This window comes from Chinchilla lanigera, unplaced genomic scaffold, assembly GCF_000276665.1.
Source record: "Chinchilla lanigera isolate Chin_1 unplaced genomic scaffold, ChiLan1.0 scaffold00073, whole genome shotgun sequence".
Lineage (NCBI taxonomy): Eukaryota > Metazoa > Chordata > Mammalia > Rodentia > Chinchillidae > Chinchilla > Chinchilla lanigera.
Window position 1 is genome coordinate 389,597 of NW_004955474.1, and position 16,167 is coordinate 405,763.

Consider the following 16,167-nt stretch of genomic DNA (forward strand, 5'->3'; position numbering starts at 1 on the left):
AGGAGACCCGGACTAGCATGTAGTGGTTCACAAGCATAAATCCTCTGCACCACAGCTGTGTGTAAAACTGCAGTTTGGAAGAAAAGGAAGAGATATGAGAGAAAAGGTTGCATATGGCTTCAGAGCTCATTTTGTGTCATTTTTCTTTATAGCCCAGAAAAGTGGGGTGTGTGTGTGTGTGTGTGTGTGTGTGTGTGTGGACATGCATGCGTGAGTTCTGGGCTTGGACTGCATTGCTGGGATATTGTTAAGAGGTGACCTGCAATAAGAATATAACCCCATTTATTTTCCTACTATGGACAGCATTTACTTCTGCAAATCCTCTTTACAATTCTTTGATAAAGCTTTGGCTCATTCATTTGTATCTTAGGATCAAATACTAGAACCAGATCAATAACTTATTTTGTCTGCAGCACTGAAGTGGAGAGGAAATAATTTTCATTCGGAAGGTAAGGTAGAGACTGTGGGAACCGGCTCTCCAGAGAATGATCACCAAGCTCCAGGTCCCAGACATGTGGAGATGAAGGCAAAGCACAGAAGCTTTGGAATGAAGTAGAAGGTGACACAAAGAAAAACTGTGACAGCTGATGACTTTGCAATATTTGGTGTTGAACTCTTCCAAGGACAGGTCCAGGTTACTATAAAGATGACACATCCGGGTCAGTGTCCAAATAATACATCCATGTTAATACAGAGATAATAGGTCCAGATTCATAAAAAGATAGTTTGTCCAGGTTCATATAAAGACAGTGTATACAGGTTCATATAAAAATAGTATGTCAAAATTCACATAAAAATAACATGTCCAAGGTAGCATAAAATGCTAAGCTGTCCAGGTTAATGTACAGATGACAAAACTCCTCTCCAATGATTCACTGCAGTTTTCCTAGTCAGGACTGGTCCCCCACTAGAGAAATACAGGAATGGTTCAATGGAAGGGAGCAAGAAAATAAAGGTTCTGTACATAGCTACATACACAGAATCATTTGAGCTTATTTCCCTCTCTCTCTCAGTCTTACTTTCTTATATATTTAACATAGTAGGATTTATTTCCCCATAGTCATCTTTTATTCTTGTTATGAAATAAATCAAGAAATCAATGATTTAGGACAAGAGAAATGAGGCAGCTATAGGAGAGGAAGAATTCTGAGGATTTGATATAAAGATGAAGTACTTTATGTGGAGTTTCCTAACTGATAGACACCTACATTTGAAATTCAAACACTTCATTATGAGTTCACATGAGTTTTGCTTCTCGGTACGTCTGGACCGAAGCCCACCCCAGGGCCTGCTGAGTGTCACCTCCACAGTGTTGCTGTGGACACCTTCCTCCACCCCGTCTCATCTACGTCACTCAAAGCCCACAGGGAACCTTGCTGCCTCTGCCTGCACAGTGTGACTCCTTGCAAGGTACCTTCCTGACCCGGGCCACCACCTTTTATGGCCTGAAAGACAGCAATGGCCTCCCTCCCCTGCCTGCATGTCCCCCTAATGCAAGGTTGACTCTTGACACACTCACCAGTGTGGTCCTTTCCAAATATGAGTCAGGCCAGCGGGGCTCTTCGATCACAATCCACCATCAGCTTCCCAGCACTCAGAGTTGACATCCACGTCCTCAGGAGTGGATCACAGGCCCTTCGTGTGGGGTCCCCAGAACCTCTCTGACAGCTGTTGAATGAATGTTTTGCACTTTGCTTTCTCAGTCCAGCTTCCCTGGCCCTCTACTTCTCCTTGAGCTCACAGCAGCATCTGTGCTTCCCGGGAGGACGCTGTTCTACCTGGATCACTCTTCTGCAGGACCCACACCTCCACCCTGCAGTCTCCACTCACTGCTCCTTCAGTCTGGCTCCTGTGCTCACAGACTGACTTGTCAGATTTTGAGCACATCCTTACTTTCTGCACAAGCAGCTTCTTTAGGTTCACCTCCTGCTTTGCTCCCGGCTGTACACCTTATCACTTCAGCATGTGCAACACTGACCACATAGATGACACAGGAAAGGGGAGCATGACAAGCCAATCTTCACTTCCCAGTGCCCATGTACTCAAGGCAGCAGCTTCCTAGTACAAATCAAAGTTCAGACTTGAGTATCGTTTCTGGAACCTGGGAGGAATTCAACACATATTTGATTAGGAAAGGAGGATGGGACCATCTGGTCAACCCATCAACAATTCAGATGGAAAACATAGAAGTACACCAGTCTCTTGCACATGACAGGTAGAGACAAGGGTAACTAGAGTAAAAGCTGGAAAGATTGCTGCAGTCTGCTGGTTCTCAGATAAATAGCACAAAATTTTTTTTTAGTTCAGTAACTTTTTCAACATACCCATTGACAATAACATGGTAAAAAATAGGAAAACATATTTCTTGTTACTGCTGTTCAACCTCAAATTTTGACCAGTTTTAAGATAATTAGTACATTTGCAATATAATGCTGAATTGAGTTTTTCTGATAAAGTCAGCACAGAGTTAGTGATTGTTACGAAATCATGATTCACTGAGAAAATAAAACCACAATACCAGCTGCACAACTCTGAGCAGAAAGTGTGATATACCGGAATTAGGCCGACAATGTTTATTTGAAATTTGTGACTGTCAAAACACTGATGTCGTTTTATAAAACTAAGTGAAAACTCTACACAAATTAATTTGTACACTATTGTGGGGAAGTAGCTGTGCTTCTCATGCATAGAAGGAGTCAAAATTTAAGATTATAACTAACTTGCTCGGGAGCAAAGGGAGAAACTAGTGTAGGTGCACAGAAGATGGGTAATGTAAATGTCTGGCCCTATGATTCACGCTGAGCATTCCCATGTATTTGTATTTATTGTGCTTTCAATCCTGCTGCATTCTGGTGGGTTTTTGTTTTTTTTTTTTTTTTTTTTTTTTGCATATAGCAATGAAGCCAGAATAAAACCATGTATAAGAAAACATTTTGGAAAATACTAGTCTACCACATCAAACTCTTGGAACCTCATCTGTTACACAGGGATGTTAATAGTGGCTGTATTTTAAAATTTCTGTTAAAAATGGATGAAATTATATATATAAATATGCAGCTGGAAATGTGCTCAGGGGTGGAGCATTTGCCTGCCAAGCCCGAGATCCTGGGTTTGATCCTTAGTGCAAATAAATAACTATAGCAGATTTCTTGGTATATATGTGTATTGATAATTATGTACATATGGGGGATAGGTAGGTACATAATCAATTACTTATATTAACCTTTGTTGTAATCTTTAGTCTTCAAAAGTATAACAGTTTTTGGTACATTTCAAAAGATCACGTATAAATATTGCATTCGAATCTACCTTGAAAATCTTTCACGCATACAATTACATTCCTGAGAAAGTCACTGTATCTAAACTTCACATTTATCTTGGGAAATCAGCACTGTACAGCTTCTAAAATGTGTAGGGGATACCAGACTTGTGCTTTCTATCTAGTGTCACAAATTCTAAATCTCAATGGTTAGCAGTAAAACTCTTGCTGTCCATGACTAGACAACAGAATTTTTTTTGTACCGGGAATTGAGCTCAGGACCTTGCACTTGCCAAGCAAGGCACTGTACTGCTGAGCTACATCCCTGGCCCTAAACAACAGAATTTTAACAATTTGCATTGAATAATAAGCTGGAAATTCTGAGCATAAGCTGAGTCATTTGATTATAAGTTACAGTTATCTACGTTACAATGAGATCATCAGTTTTATCTTCTTATTTATCAAACAAAAGCAGGAAAGACTTCTGAAGATAACTAAATCCAACAATTCCATCTTTTTGCTTTTTTCCTGAGATAAAAATCAACCACATAACATGGTGTACCATCAAAGCAAACGTCTCTAGAGTTTTATTTTGATTGGTTTGTTTGTTTGTTTTTCAGTGCTGGGTATTGAACCCAAGGCCTCTCACATGCTAAGCAAATTCTACCACTGAGCTACATCCTAACCATATCTTTATTTTTAAAAGTCTATGAATCTAAAAATATATAATGCTCTATATTTTTGGCTAAGATACATACCCAGACTATTCTACTAAATTCTGGTCTGTTCCAAAGTTGAGCTATCACTTCTGGCCACCCCGCCCTCCACACAAACAAACAGGCCAATTTGGTGGTAGGGCACCATCTAGAGTGGGCATTTAGGCAGCAGTTAGAGCAACTTGAGAAACAGCAGGGCTATGTTTGGATCTCTCCACTGAAGATTAAATTAACTCTTTCCATTATTCCATTGCATCATAAGTGAAAATAACTGTGGTAACGAAATGCAGCCTTAAGGCTCTGCCATGTGTTTTGTGTACTATGGAAGCTGTCTTGCTTAACACACACACACACACACACACACACACACACACACCCATGGAGAAGCAGGATTGCCTTGTCCAAACCACACTACCATTAATTTAAACTAGAACACTGATGTTTTATGTTAACTATTTTACCACTGATTCGAATATTGAATATCAGTGGCAATCAAGTGCCAGGCATGTCTTCTAGTGCTGCATTAGTAGAAAAAAGGAAATATTTTATTGTCTGGAGAAAAAAATTTGGGCCTCTCTCTAAAGATTTCAAGGATTCTGAGATAAGAAGAAGAAAAAAAGGAATGAATTAGTCATGATCCCATAAGACTTTTAATCTAAGGCTTTCCTGACCTAACAGGATCTTACATGATTTATAATATGTAGTTTTTCCTTATATTTCACTTTCAAAAAGATAAAGAGAATGCGGTTTTGAAGCAGTTTTAAGCACTTTTCAAGTAAAGAAAAAAATGAAATAACTGTTACTATAAAAGAGGAGAAAGGTAAAGATTGCTGGTTTTCCTCAACCACCTCTACCAAGTACCAACAAAAGTGTAACATGCTGGTGATATGATTTATTTACTGCTCTTAATAAGACTAGCTTCGGAGAAAAATGTCTATGTGCATTTAAGAGCTTTCTGGCCCACTGAAACAAACAAAGCTCGCTTCTTCCTCCTACCTAACTGAACAACTGGTTATTAAGTGGGCTGCCTGCACACAGCGTGACTGTCACCCTGTCACTGTGGGTTTTGCGGGGACAACCTTCTCCCTGTATGAATTCCATTTCTGTGGACAAAGAGCTGTGCAGAACGTGGATTTGGGGCCACCTTGTGACAAACTGAGAAAAGTGCTGGGGCCATACGGCAGAGAGAGAAGTTTCTGCCCTTCAAGGATTCTGAGATAAGAAGAAAAAAGGAATGAATTAGTCATGATCCCATAAGACTTTTAATCTAAGGTTTTCCTGACCTAACAAGATCTTACATGATTTATAACATGTAGTTTTTCCTTGTATTTCACTTTCAAGAGGATAAAAAGAATGGGGTTTTGAAACAGTTTTAAGTGCTTTTCAAGTAAAGAAAAAATGAAATAACTGTTACTATAAAAGAGGAGAAAGGTAAAGATTGCTCATTTTCCTCAACCACCCCTACCAAGTACTAACAAAAGTGTAACGTTTTTGTGGGGTCATGGTACTCTTCTGGAAAAATGTTTTGCAGAAGGATATCATATGGTGATGGCTGATTTTCACTAGAGAAAGAGTGGCTTACTTCATCACAGTGCAGTCAGTTGTCGGTGTTGACTTGTTCCTATGTGTGAGCCATTGCAAAAAACCATTGAGTCCCTTACATATGCAAGTGGTACCAACACTCACGCGGATTCCACGCATCACAGCTGCACTCCACACATGGGGCAGCTCAGGGTGAGGAAGAACCAGTGATTTATCCAAGTTCGTGCGAAGAACGAGTGATATCTGAAGAAGCCTCAAAATGTTCTGGCTGAAATGTAAAGAAAAAAATGATGGATGTTCTGTGTGAATTTACAGTGAAATATTACCAAGCATAAAACTACATCTGCCATTCAATGAAATTTTAAAATTTTAAATTTCATGTAATTAGCAGATTCTAGATGGGAGATTTTTTAGAACAGCACAGAATAACAGAAAGCTATTAAAAAAAAACACTTGAAAGAAAATTGTAACTGATAATCTTCTGAGTAAACCCAGAGCAGAAATAAAAAGTCATACGTGTATTACATTTCCCCCTTCTACCAGTGTCCTTACTGTCTTAATCTTGAGTGCATCCACCAGAGCCCTAAGACTGGCAAGTTTACAAGGAACAGAAGTTTAGATCTCACTGTTGTGGAGAAGGGGAAGTCCGGGATTAAGGGCGCAGCTGGTGGGGGCGGGGGGACCTGCTGGGTCACAGCACAATAGAAAGCCACACATGGCTGAGAGGAAGAGAGAGGCACTGAACTCACGCCTGGGACTGTGAACCCACTCCCAAGAAGGGCGTTAACACATCCGGAAAGAACAGTACTCGTGACCCAGTCCCCCCGGCAGGTCCCAATTCTCAACACCGTGGCACTGCAGATCCTGTTACCACCGGGAAACTCTGGGACTCACACACTCCAGCACCTGTGAGCACCTGCCTGGCCATTACCTATGCCATGTTACAAGTTTTTGCACCTGGGTATGAAAACAAACAGAATCCAATCAGCGCAGAGTCCTCCTTGCATGAGCACCATTATTCCTTTATGCACGCATGAGCATGTTTCTTCTCCCAGGCTGCCTTTGGTATTTCTTATCTCCAGCAATGGCGCCTGTGGTAGACGTGGAGGCCACTCCCCCAGATCTCCCTTGAATGTCTCAGCAGCAGACAGCTATCTGGCGAAGTCACACCCTTGGGAGAAGCCTGCATGATATGCTAACCAAGACTGGAAGGAGACTGAGGAAGGAACGCAGCAGCTTGCTGAGTGGCCAGGGACACCATTCACGGCTGCGGTCCTGGAAAGGGATCTTGCTTATGACAGCGGTACCGGCCCTGCTGCAGGGCTTGTCTGAAAAAGGAGGTGTCTGCTGCCTCTGCCCCCCATACCACCACTCACTCTGATCCTCGAGGTGAGTTTCAGCACAGACCACCTTCTGACCAAGTGTTAAAATAGTGGGACCTTCCGATAAAAGCCTGGGAAGCATCAACAGAAGTGAATGAAAATCTCATTGCACAAGGGAAGGAGGTGTTCTCTTTGTGTTTGTTACCTCTTTCGCTCTCATTATCATCTTCTAATCTAACACTGGCTTCCCGGCAAGGAACAGCTCGGGAGGGGGCAGGGACACTGAACACTTGCCAGCCTGACCAGCCAACGCCAGTATGAAAACTCACAGGCACACTTTTCTCTCAGAATTTTTTTTTTGCACCATGAAAATGTGTAAGGCAGTCTGATAATCAGATCCCACAACACTTAACCTGTTGTTTTATAAATGTTTTTAGACCCTTGGTCTGTGACAAGCAGTTCTTCCAGGTTAACTGCCTTGAGTCTCAATGCTATGTCCTGTGAAGCATCCTTTTCCTCTAGAGAATGTACCTAGACACTAGCAGAGTGTCTTTCCTAATCTGCCCTTTGATTTCCAGGTACCAGAGCTTCTCCTAAATGAAAACTATTTTGTCCAACTCATAGCACTCTCTACAATGATGCAAAAACTAAAGAAAAAGTATGCATTATTTTCTTTTTTCATATCTCTGTCTTCTGTTGAGATGATTAAGTTTTGCTAGACTGCTGTGGTGCTGATACACCAGGACTTTAAAGAAAGCAAAGAGCCCTGGCAAATACCCTTCTTTCCCACTGTACCTATTAGATCCACATACCCAGAGCACAAAGGTTCATCTCTTTCCCTAATGTCCCAACTTATTCAAGAAATTATATCTGCTGCCTAATAACATGTTGGGACTTAGAACAGAAAGGTGCTTTTCTTAACTCGTTCATTTGTTTATTTATTCATTTAATTACTGTGGGGCATTGGCTGGATTACAGGCCAGTCCCTAGGTTTTTCTTTCATGACTTGTGGTGGTAGAAAAATCAAATGTTTGTCATTAAATGGCTTTACAATTGTATTTATCCTTAACCCACAATCTAATATAGAACTTGAACTTCCTTCTAGCATGTCTACCACATGTGCCTATGGATCCTTTAAAGAGTCAATTACAGCAGACTTCGTAAACTTGAGCGAGCCTCGGTGGGCTTAGGGCCCAAGCTGTTTGGTCCTGCCCTAGCGGTTTGGGAGGGGTCTCGAGCTTCATTTCTAAGGGGCTGTCAGGCGTGTCCTCACTGCTCATTCCCTGAGCACACTGTGTGGCTCCGAACTGCAGCCTCTGACTCTAGTTTGTCGTTTTTCAGACCCATTTCAGACCCTCTGGCTTTGTTGTTGGGAGTTGCAGAGTACGTGAACTCAGGCTGCGAAATCACGTGATGGCTGAGTGTGATTAAAAACTGAGGAAAAACTTGATTTCTGTCCTTTCACTGGAAACATCCAAGGAAGGCAATTTTCCTGGCAGGGTGTGAAATTAGTAGATTACTCAGGTGAAGGGCAAAGCCTTCTTGTCATAGCTTTTGTGAGGGAAGTTCACACTGCTAGACTCCTTCTTTAGGTAGGTCTTGGACATTTGTCTTCTAAACATTTGATGGATTTGGCGATTGCCTGACTCTGATAGTCTATTTATCTCTTTTCACTCTTACCTTCATTCATTCCGTAACTGAAGTCCTTCTTATGCTCTTAAGAGTTTACTGATGGACTCAGAAATATTTTTCAATAAAATGTACCATAGTTCTTCAAGTTATTTCATTGTTCCACTTAAGGGAAAAGGAGGTCTGTAGATTTGTGTTTCCAGCCCCTTATTATGTATCATATCTCCTTATAATATGATAATATCCACTGTTACAAGTCATGGGCAAGTTCATTTATCTTTTCGATATGAAAAGCATTCACGAAGAGAACTCTTCTGTTTGTTACTGGACATGGTTACTAACAGAGACCTCTTAATCCTACCACTCAATTCGCTTAGGCTTGTGTCTCACCCAGGAGACCAAAGGTAGTAGTGAGACCTCTCTCCAGGGGACACCCTGCCTAGAGCATGCTGCGTGGTTTGCTTTGGTAGAATGAAGAGGACTCAGACCTAAAAAAGGCGATCTCTTTGGAGCCTGTTTATCAGCTGATGCTACCACATGGTCATGTGTTTAGACCTTGGTTATGCATAGGTGTAACCATTAAACTCTTAAAAATAAACAGCAACAGAAAGTAGTAAGGATCCAAGTATTGTGGACCCAAGGTCATCAGGAAGTCTCCCACCCTGACCAGTCCAAACCTTCTGTCTACATCATACCTGTGTATTCCCCATGTATCCAGTGGGGAATCAAGCAGCTCATACTTAGAACTAAACATCTAGACTAGACTCGACCTTTATCTTTTGTCTGTGCTTCTGCCTGGCTTTACTACTTAGTTCCTCCTCAGGTAAATGTCACCAGGCTGTCAAAGACAGCAGGAGCTCCCACTCACTCACCCTGCACTCTTGGAAAATCAGGGCCTTCAGTCGAGCTTCAGAGTGCTCCCTGGCCTATAAATTCACTCTTTAGCAGTTCTGTGCTCTTGACATAAAGGCTTAAAATTTTTCATAGAAGATTTTAAACTCCATAAGCCAAAACTTAATTGAGAAAATAAGTTTTTAGGAAAAGTCCAAATTTAAAAGTAAAAGAAGGGAGGAAGGAAAGAAGGAAGGAAGGAAGGAAGGAAAGAAGGAAGGAAGGGAGGGAGGAAGGAAGGAAAGAAATATGAAGCAGACATTTATTTCCAAACCACTGAAATAGTAGGGGGAAAAGAATCTCTTTTTAGAAGCAACTTTATTAAAAGTGGCATTGATAAAACTTAAAGTGTTCATTTAAATAAAATAATGATGTGGTACATAGTAAATAAGCGTGACCAGCAAGCACTGACATTGAATGCATTTTTGGGGTCCTTCTGCTATTTTGTTTTTCAAATATAATGAAACAACTATAATGGCTCTGTCCAGCACAGGAATCTAAGGGTTCAGGCTTTAAATGAAATACAAGTGGCAAAAGGAGTCGTGTACCAGCAGAGAAAAGACAGAGCCTCACTGGATGCTCCCCACAAAACATCACTAAGCGCCTAAAACAAGTCTCAATGTTATACCAGGCTATTAAAATGTTTTCCTTCAAGTTTTTCTAATTTGCCTATGGTAAGAGTTAATCACTTCCTCTTTATAAACTACCTTGTGTAATCAACATATTACATAATTTTTGATTATATACAAATTCATACACATTATACCATTTTAATTATATCCTTCATATAATTTTGTAACTATATAAATTTGAAAATCATATTTGTATGACTATTTAAAAACTTAAAATAACTCTACATGTCCTCACAAAACTGCCCTGTGATAAAATTGTCGTTTTTGTCCCATGTGCAAGGCTGCTGGATGCAGGTGCTCGGTGAAAGCAAGTCCAGGGCACCTGAGTCCAGCTGTGGGGATGTCCCACACCTTCTAGGGCTGCTGCACTCACCTAATTCCCAGCTCAAATTCCATTATCACTTTAGCAACTTACCCTTGGCTCTCTAGTTGCCTTCCCTGTGCAGAATGTTGGTCCACCCAGCTCCCTGGAGTGTATTTCACCATCTGCTTATGTCAGGTAAGTGAAACCATAGCCCTGGACCTCAGCAGCAAGGGTGTTCTGCAGCTAAAAGTGCATAGCTGTCAGTACCGCGCTGCATTCTTAGGTGCTATTTTCTCATTGGTCTTTTTTCCCCTGTGCATTCAGCACCCAGGCAGTCTGCATGTGCAGAAGCAAAGTAGCACAGCACTTTCTAAAGCATGTACACGATGTCTTGATCTTTACAGCGTGCTCCACTCTGAGTCTCTCTTGGTTCTTTGACAGACTTGGCACAGGAAGGTGTGGAAGAATGGGTCCTTCAGTGCTGGTGGGGTGTATGGTATCGTGCTCACTCTTGGCCCACTGGAAGCAGCAGGAACAACAAGGAAACAGACTGAGTTCACTGAAAGGCACAGCTCTGCTAAATCCTTTTTAAATTCAAATGTGATGGTTTTGATGACTGTGGGAAACTTCCTAATTTGGAGAAACAGACGACTGAAAATAGAAGACTTGATGTTAGGCCATCTCTTGCACTGCCTTTATCTTTGACTATTTTGAATAATTTCTGCAGAGGGTCAGGGATATAGCTCAGCAGCACAAGCACCTGTCTGGCAAGCGCAAGGTCCTGAGTTTGATTCCCAGTACCGAAAAAATAAATAAATAAAATTAAATAAATGAATATTTTTTGCAGAAAGATTGATATTCATAGTTTTAAATTTTTATACTGACTTCATATGGCATAGTTTCTTCTATTTGATTTTACAGTATCATCTGTGATAATGTAAACTATAATTTCATAAACACAGAAATCATTTCAGAGAGAAATAATAGAAGCATTGACTATTTCACAGAGATGTCCTATATTTAAAAAAAGAAAAACTTTAATGCTGACAAAAGGGGTGGGGACCAAGACAGAAACTCCTTAGGCAAAGAATAGTATTCTGATAGCCAAAGCTCTTGGGATGGTCTGGGGTCCCAGGGCCCTTCCAAACAGATAGGAAATGATCTGTGCCCTTGAGCCTCTCTCAGCAGACATGAAGGGAAGCACACAGGCTATCTGGTTCAATGTTAATATGCACAAATTATCTCAATGAAACATGTCCACCATAAGTGAATACAAGCATATGTCATGGTATAAGAGCTCTCTAAATTTGACTAGCACTTGGATATAGAAAATATATGTGTATAATTTTACTAACCAAATACGTACATCAATTCAAATATTATATTTTCTTTAAAGACATAGAGATAGCGACTAAATAATTCAAAACAATGCATATCAGGACTGACTCTGCATCAGGCACATTAGACAGGCATAGAGCATGTACTAATTTTAGAGGCCCATGAGGATGCTTGAATTTCTTTTGAAATCAAAAGGAAAAAATAAAGGTTTAGCACCAAAGGAAGAGTTATTCTTTCCCTCACAACAGGAAAAAGATCAAATTTTTAAGGTCCGCAAGAATCTCTTAAATTTTGCCTAAAACAAAAAAAGGTAAAATATTTAAAGTTGTACAGAAATAATTTTAAATATTCATATTATGGTGGGAAGACCCATCAAATGGAGAGAGTGTCCAGGACCCTCTAAAATCATTTTGTTTTCTTGTCAACACCAAGCAGATGCACATAGAGAATTTTTGTCTTTAATGAGGACGTAGCAAAGCATTCTGGGTGCCCTGACACCTTGCAAATCATGGACAAAAGAAAACTCTACTGACTGAAAGAAAAAAAGGTGCCTACCTTCCCAGGGTGCTAGAGAAAGCGGGAAACTGCTGAGAGCCAGCCGGGAAATCAGGGTTACACTGGACAGACTCCAGGTCCCAACAGCCTTGGACCTGAGCTGACTGGAGCACCCTGACGCTTTTTATATTATTGCCTCACTGAAGGTGTGTGGCCTTCATGTTACTGGAAGTGACAGGACACCCAAAGCATTCTGTGCCCTTTGCTCCTGTAGCTGGGTCAGTCCTGACACACACACAAACCCTCCCTGGACTCTTGGGCAATTTTCAGCATGGGTCCATTTCTACCTGATTTCATAGAATGGCTATTTTGTTAAAGGTGTATACCTCTCTCTTTTTTTAAAATTATATGCCTAATTCTAATAACACATATTGTGAAATAACTTTAAATGTACAGAAAAAGTTGGAGAATAGAAAATTCCAAACTATTTTTCACCCAATTTCCCAGAATTCCCTAAATACAAAAAATTCTCTTATAAAATCAGAGTATACACAGAATTAGAGAAAACAACCCTAAAATTCATTTGGAATGAAAAGAAACCTAAAATAGCAAAAGTAATTTTGGGCAACAAAGGCCAGGCAGGGGGCAATACAATCCCTGACTTGAAATTATACTACAAAGCTATTGTGATAAAAATAAAACGGCAAAAAAATAGACCCAAGGATCAATGGAACAGATTAGAAGATACAGAAACAACTCCAAACACAGCCCCTTTATCTTTGACTAAGAGACCAAACAACATCACTAGAGGAAAGATAACCTCATTAATAAATGGTGCTGGAAAAACTGACTTAAACCATGCCACAGATTAAAACTAGACCCATATCTCTCATTATGCACTAACCTAAAATTGAAATGAATCAAAGATCTAAATATTAATACAGAAACATTAAATCTGTTGAAAGATAGAATAGGTAAAATTTTTGAAGGCATTGGTATGGGTAAAGACTTTATGAGCAAAACGCTGATGGTGCAGGAACTATCACAAAGAATCGAATAACTATCACAAAGAATCAAAACGCTGATGGCACAGGAACTCTCAAAGAATCAACAAGATGATATCATCTTACTAATAGATATCATCTTATTAAAAAGCTTTTGCACAGCAAGAGAAGCCACCAAGAGAGGAAAGAGACAACCCACAGTGTGGGAAAAAAATTTTGCCAGCTGTTTCTCACACAAAGAACTAATATCTGATATATAAGAGACTAAAAGAAAAAAATCAACCCCCTTCCAAATTTAAAGACCCAATTCAAAAATGAGCATCTGAAATGAACAGACACATCAATTCTCAGCCTTTTGCCTAAGATCAAGTGAAATGAATAGACACTTCTCAAATGAAGAAGTAGAAATGGTAAATAAATATATGGAAAAATGTTCACCACCACTGGCCATTTGAGAGGTGCAAATTAAAACAACACTGAGATTCCATCTCACCCCAGAAAGAGTGGCGATCATCAACAAATCAACCAGTGACAGGGGGGCTGTGGGGAAAAAGGAACCCTTCTCCACTCTTGATGGGAGTGTAGACTGGTGCAACCACTGTGGAAATCAGTGAGGAGATTCCTCAAAAAACTAAAACTAGAGGTTCCACTTGACCCAGCTGTTCCTCTTCTTCATATCTTCCTGAAAGACTTAAAAGCATCATACCACAGCAATATATGCACACCTATGTTTATAGCGATATAGTTGCTAATAGCTAAATCTTGGAAACAGCCCAAATTCCCATCAACTGATGAATGGTAAAGAAGATGTGGTCTTTTATATAATGGAGTACTACTCTGCCATAAAGAAGGATAAATCTGAGACATTTCAAGGTAAATGGATACACTCTGAAACCATACTCTCAAGTGAAACAAATGGGACACACATGTGTAAATACTGCATTATTTCTCTGATATGAGAAACAAAAAGGGCAAATAAGGTCCAAAATATAAAATAGATATGAGAAATAGGACTAAAATGTTCAAATGAGAGGGGAACAAGGGAGAGGAAGGAGGGAAAAATAAAAAATAGAGGGAAATAAGGGGCAAGAAGAGTTGGAGGGGAGAGGACTAAAGGAAAAAGAAAAAGAATCGAGATATACCATGTACAGGTTCAAAGTTCTTATGATGAATGTTATCATTCTGTATCTCTAAATTGTACCAGTACAAGTAATTTAAAAATAAAATAAAATCAGAGTATAATTATCAAAACTGGGAAATTAAGGATTATACAATGGTATTATTTCACCTACAGGCTTTATTCAAACTATGATAAGTACCTCAATAGCCCCACTGACACAGATGGAAGGATAGCTGGATGGGTGATGAATGGATAGACGGATGGACGGAGGGAGGGAGGGATAGATGGTTAGGTAGCCAAAGAGCGAGAGAAGTCCATCCAGTTCCCAGCCACATATTTCTTCTAACTGTCATGTCTCTTGAGTCTCCTTTATTCTGGGACAGTTCGTCACTGTAAATTTGTCTGATGCTTCTTTATGATTAGATTTTTTGACAGTGATATCCCAAGGTGATGTTGTATTCCTCTCAATGGATTGGATCAGGATATGCCCCTACTCCCACATGCACAAAGAATAGTGAAAAGGATTTTCCCCGAAGAAATAGAACATCAAATCAGCCATGTATGTGTATATGCCCAGGATGGCGGAAGCTGCACACGTTTTCTGGGGGTCACCCTGACCAAACACCCCCTATGTAGTGGTTGGCATCCTTTGTTTCCCCACAGTTCAGGACCAGGAGGGGTGTATGATGGTTTGGTTCCCCCAGGGCTCTCTCCATGTCTGCGAAGAACTGCTTCCCGGTTCTGTCTTCACAGGACCTTTGCTCGGGGTAAATGTCCCTGGTGTCTGCTGTTCTCATGAGGACCCTCGTCCGCTAGATCAGGTCACCCTCCGCCTGACTTCAGCTGGATGCCCTTAACCTTTGAAGACCTCATGTCCCTCCTGCCCTATACTGGGGGCTCAGACGTCACCACGTGACTTTGCAGGGGCTTTCGACTCCATCCCTAACACCCAGCCAATCCAGCTCCTCTTCCATTCATGGTGATTTTTGTGAGAATGACTTGTTTCCGGGTATCAGGAGCCCTGAGGAAGAGGCCGCGAAGTTGCTCCACTGCGTGGCTCTGCTTTGCGGAGCCCGGCTCCTCCGCACGGATTCAGGGCAGTGACGAGTGGCTGCTCACACGGGACGTGGAGCGGGGTCCGTATCAACTTGCTCGCTAGGAGAGCGGAGCAAACGCTTATTCTCTAAGTACTTAGTTCCTCCTGATTTTGTTTTGATCTTTTCCAAACTTAGTCATTTGTTCCCTGATATGATAATGTTACTTAACAAAGTCAGTGGTACTGATAACTTGTTGACTCTTTTCCAGTGCGCTACGTGCCACTGAGAGCGCAGCAGCAGATGTGACATTTCTTCCTTTACAGATCTCACAGCCCCTCGGAGACGCAAATAGGCAAGTCACGCGCAGCCAGCCCGGAAAGGAATAGGGTCGGCAGGGACAGGGCGGGACTTGTCACTTGTCCGTGGAAGCTGATTGAGAACCTGAGAGCACAGGGTTTCTGGGGCCAAATGGCGTGGGGAGCGGAGGGCACCGAGCCCGGGCTCCGGCCTGCAGGGCCCTGGACCACCGAGGGCTGCCCGCGGGACTCTTTCGGGGAGGATGTGCCACGTTCCCGCGACTGCATCTGTCTACACCCTTTGGCAGATCGAGGGTATTGCGCACTTTCTATCATCAGCATCATCAGTACTCCTAATGTAATTATGAGGACAACAGCTCCTTTTGCAAGTCGGGAGAAGTAGGTAGCGGTCCAGTCACTTCCGCGCTTGCAGTGCTCGACACTCACACACAGCCCAGGCGCAGAGGGCTCGGGGTCAGGGAAGCAGAGACGGGAGCTGGCTGGGGACTGGAGTGCCGTCCTGGGCCCGACGCCAGCAGGACAAGGTCCGCTCCAGACCCACGCAGCTCAGCGGTGCGCATC

At 41.5% G+C, this 16,167-nt stretch overlaps 1 long non-coding RNA gene across 2 annotated transcripts; it reads right to left on the reverse strand.

Annotated features, from left to right (window-relative positions):
- Positions 1-1,524: 1,524 nt before the first annotated feature.
- Positions 1,525-10,739, reverse strand: LOC106150352. Of its 2 annotated transcripts, none has more exons than XR_001237121.1 (3): positions 10,407-10,739; positions 5,662-5,785; positions 1,525-2,101 (listed from the first exon to the last, which is right to left on the reverse strand). It is a non-coding gene; the product is annotated as an uncharacterized LOC106150352 (long non-coding RNA). The 2 variants fall into 2 exon arrangements; XR_001237122.1 differs by having other exon boundaries at positions 5,558-5,785.
- Between the last annotated feature and the right edge of the window lie 5,428 nt (positions 10,740-16,167).